Here is a 4,794-nt window from a genome sequence, read left to right as displayed (position 1 = left end):
GTACACAAACTTGTGTTTGTTAGCATGTGACTTGATGAATTTTTGTGAAGTGAACACCTCCAGATCAAAAAAACGATGATTTCGTCACCCTGAAAGCTCTTCGTATCCCCCCTCTGACTCTGTCCCCCCACACTAACCACTACCCTGGCTTATGACCCCACGTTTTAATTTTGCCAGCCCGAACTTGAAACCAGGGCTGGCCAGGGTATGACCAGGGTCAGAGGAAGTGGGGCTTAGGTTCTGTATGGAAACGGAACAGCCTGAGCCAAGGCAGTCAGGGGAGGGGAGGGCCCAGAGGGAGGAGTCTGCAGGGCAGGCCCAGCTGGAGCAGAGGAAATGGTAGGGGAAGCCAGAGTGTGAGCCACTTATTTTGTTCCTTGCTCCATTCCCAGGCTGCCTGATACACAGTAGAGGCTCAATAAATACTTGTGGAATTCAATCTGGAGGATCCAGTTGGGGTCCCCCTTTAGGTCTTAAATGTCACAGGACAATAACTCCAGCTCCCAATTATTGTTTGCTCCAACTCAGGAGCATGGACCATCTCGCCAAATCCTCATGACATTAGTACCATTATTCTCTTTTCAGATGAGGAAACTGAGGCTCAGGGAGGTAAAATGCCTTCCTCAAGGTCACCAGTCTGCTAAGTGGTGCAGCCTGGATTCACGTATGGTCTGTCTGCTTGGGGCTCTATGGCTCAAGGGAGAGAGGAGGGGCAGCCACGCAGAGTGGCTGGAGGACAGGAGGATGGAGTCTGAGAAGCCACATCCAGTCACTCAGGAGATGTCTGACTCGTATTCTGTAGACCAGCCCAGGGCAGGGTGTCCTGACCTCAGAGGATGGGAGACAACCATCTCTTCTTCAAAGGGGTTCTCCAAGTGATCCTTGGGCTGGGGACAGAGGGTAGGATTTAGCTAGCTGACATCCACCTCATGGGGAAGATGAGGCACAGAGAGGGTTAGGGACTTAACCTCAGGTCACACAGCAAGGCAACACTGAGGCTGGGGAGCTGGGGTGAGGTGGGTTAGCGGGCAGCCCAGGCAGGAAGATTTCCTGTGGTCAGAACAGTCAGAGAAAGACCCTTAGAACCCAGGAAGCACAGGACTGGATTAGCTGGTCTCCAGGGGCCCCATTGTACACCTCAAACTGGGGTTAGTAGTAGTCTGCAGGTCTAGAAGTCTTGGTGTAAGCCATGGCAAGTCTGGCTAAGGCCCTGGCTTAGACCTTCTGGGGAGGAGATGGGGTACCCAGACATCCAAACTCACGCCTCAGCCCTAGCCTCTCCTCACTGTGTGACCCTAGGCAAGTGTCTGCTGTCCCTGGAACCAATGACCTATGTCAGCCCTTCACATCTTTTGCATGCCTGCCAAACACCAATTCTCCCTTCTGTCCTCGCAGACTTTAAGCCACAGGCGAGGTTGCAGGAAGCAGCAAGGGAAATTGCTATTTTGGGCCCATTATGGCCAATGAGGAGCCGTCCCTGGCAAAGGCAAGTGAACAGGCCTCCTAAGCTGGATCAGGAAGAAATTGCAGGGCTGAAGTGAGAAGGGGGACATTGAGCAGAGTCCACATGCCAGACTGCAGGGAGGACACTGAGCAAGAACTGAAGACACAGGAGGAGAGGGAGCAGATAAGGGTTCTGAACCCAGTGTCCTGGAAGAAGCTGGTGTCCCCGACATGGGGTCTCAATAGATCCTCACTACACCCTGGGCTGGTGAGCTTGCACTCAGAGAGGTAAAGTCACTTACTTAAGCCACACAGGCCACACAGCCTGGCAATGGCAAAACTGGGACTTGACCCCTATCTCTGTGACCCCAGAACCCAACCCCAGTGAGATTCCAGACCCAGCTCAGGGTCTGGACCTAAATTTGGCCTGAGCCTCGCTCTCGGGCCCAGCAGCCTCAGCTCAGTTCCTGTCCTGCCCCAAGTCTGAGGCCCACCCTGGCCTCCTAGCCACAGTTCCTCCTTAGACCAAAGCCCACCCCTCTCCTTGGCTCCCTCACACAGGTGGGCAACCGACATTTAGAGGGGTAGGACTTGGCCAGTTAAAGGTTAGTCAAGTGCAAAATATTGAAAAAAAATTTTTAAAGATCTTTTACTTTTAAGTAATATCTGTACCCAATGAGGAGTTCAAACTTACAACCCGGAGATAAACCGTCCTATTATTCTCCACTGACTGAGCCAGCCAGGAGCCCTTAGAGAGCATTCCTCCTGCTTTGTACTTCCTTGTTAAAATTCCATTGCGGCCAGCAGAGGGCGCCACGATTCCTGGTCCACACCCGCAGAGACTGACATCTTGTTCAGATCCCTTGTCAACAACAGTACTGCATGGCTCAGATCCTGTGGGACAGGGTCCCCACTGCAGGCAGGGCCTCTGTGGAGCATGGAGCCCACATCCCTGACTCTGGAGCACCATCACAGCTCATACTGGCTTACTGGGGCCTGTGTGGGGCCGCCTAGGGTGAGGTGCAGGCTTTCTCTGGGCTCAGCTCCTCAGCTGTACTATGACAAGTTCACATGAGATGGTCTCTGAGGTCCTTAAGGGTAGGGATTGTAATGCTAAGATTTCGCGGGCTCATCTGCGATGCCAGGAGTTTTAAAAGCCTGTGATTGTAAGAGTCCTTTGTTCTCCAGCCTGTGGCTCTCCAAGATCCCCAAGAAGTCAATTTAAATCTTCTGTGGCTTCCACAACTCCTTCCCTGCCTCCTCACTAGATGCTCCCAGATTCTTTGGCAGGGTCCCATCTATAGCTTATTGTGGCTCAGGAGTCAGAGCTCTCAGTAAATAACAATTAGGCTCCCTTATAACCTGAGGACTCGGAGAGAGGGGAGGCGTGTGATCTGTGGCTCCAGGAGCTACGACTCTACAGAGCTGCAGCCTGAGAGCCCCAAAGTGCCAACCAGAGCCCCCAGAGCCACAAGAGGGACCACATCAGCCCCACCATCCCTGCTCTGTTCTCTTGGCTCTGGGGCTACTGCCCGCCCTTTCCACTTGTGCAGGTGGGGCAGATTGCCTCGTCCCATAGACAACTAGAACAACCTTTAGGTAACAAGTCTGGTCCCCGGACTTTCAGGTGGGGAAACTGAATCTGGGGAGGGATTTGACCAAAGCCTCACAGAGAGCTGGCAATAGGGCAAACCCTCTGTAGGATGTCTGATTGACGGCCAGTGCTCTTGACCGAAAAGCATTTCCCTCTTTGGCCTATTAAATGGCACATGACATGCCACCATTTGAACTGTGGAACTTGGAACTGGGGTATAGAAAGTCCCCTTATAAAGAAAACATTTGCAGGAACAGAGAAGTTCTCTTGGGTGCTCTCTCCCCCTCACCAGGTCCCCTCTGGCCCCTCTCTGGGCTCCCCCTTCATGCCCTATGGGCTTGGATTCGGGATAGTCCCCCCCTGGAACCACCTGTGCTCTAGCCCTAGGGGGCAGTCTCCATTGAGATATGAGGGAGAGGGGGCTGTGATGCTGCCATCAGTCACCTGGAGCTCTTCCTGCTCTTTTCCTACAACCTGGGCAGGACCCAGGGAAACAAAAACTGTTTGCCTCTGCGGGTGTCCATTTCTCTTCCTGGAATCTCCTGGCCCCTGGGGACCTGACTTACCCCACCCCCTCACCCCACAGCTCAGATTCTATGACTCAATTTGTTTAGAATTCTCCACCTCTCCCCACCATCTATCCCCAACAGACTTATTTACCTTCCTCTACCTCTGTCATGGTCTATGATTATCCTGATCCCAGAGAGGCCTCTGTGCCCCTCCCCCTCCACATGAGGCCCTCCCTGCTGTCCTGGGAGGACCACTGGAGTTTCCCTCAATAGTAATGAGTAGGGGGAAAGTGGCTGCTGAGCTGCTGCCTCCAGATCACACAACTCCAGGGGGCACAATTCACAGAGTTGGGAATACAATATGCTTAGTGTCTTGGAGTCCCTAGTCACTGCCTTGCTGGGCACCCTGATGGCTGGTAATGGGAATTGGCAAGGTGGGACCGCTGATGGTAAGAGAGGGAGAGCAAGCAGTGTGTCATCTGTCCTGCTGGAAGGAGGGACTCACTATCCTATCAGACAGGGGTGGAGTGGTGGGGGCGTGGAGACGGGAAAGACATCTGGAGAAGGATTTGGGCTGGCCCTGAGGAATGCGCAGGAGACGGCCATATGGACCTCCATTACATATACACTTTTCACCTGGACGTTTCTCACCAATTAGGCGGGAGCTCCCAGGGGCGGGCCTGAGCCTCGTCAACAAAGCAAGGTTGTTCTCCCCAACTGCCAATTTCTTTCTTTCTTTTTAAGAGTTTATTTATTTATTTGACAGATCACAAGTAGGCAGAGAGGCAGGCAGAGAAAGAGGAGAAGTAGGCTCCCTGCTGAGCACAGAGCCCGGTGGGGCTCGATGCGGGGCTCGATCCCAGAACGCTGGGATCATGACATGAGCCGAAGGCAGAGGCTTTAACCTACTGAGCCACCCAGGCGCCCCATCAGCTGCCAATTTCTATGAGGAAAGCAAGACCCAGGAAGGGGCAGCGGTGGTCCTGCTTGGACTGGCAATGGTGACGGGACCCGGAGTAGCACCCAAGTCTTCAGTCTATCTTGCATAGCGCAACCCTTTCTTTCTCGGTTTGGAGCCCAGCTGATCCAAGAGGCCTCTTCTTGCGCAGCCCCCTGCAGTTCCCTGGGGGCGCGAGAGATGGCGCCACAGAGCAGCGCGGCTTGGCGGGAGACCTGGAGGCCCTCCGCCGCTGCCAGGGGTGGGGGCCCGGGGGCGCGAGCCGGAGCTCTGACGTCGGGGGCGGGGCT

This window comes from Mustela lutreola, chromosome 1 (genome assembly GCF_030435805.1).
Source record: "Mustela lutreola isolate mMusLut2 chromosome 1, mMusLut2.pri, whole genome shotgun sequence".
In the NCBI taxonomy this organism is placed as follows: domain Eukaryota; kingdom Metazoa; phylum Chordata; class Mammalia; order Carnivora; family Mustelidae; genus Mustela; species Mustela lutreola.
Note: the sequence above shows the minus strand (reverse complement) of the source record.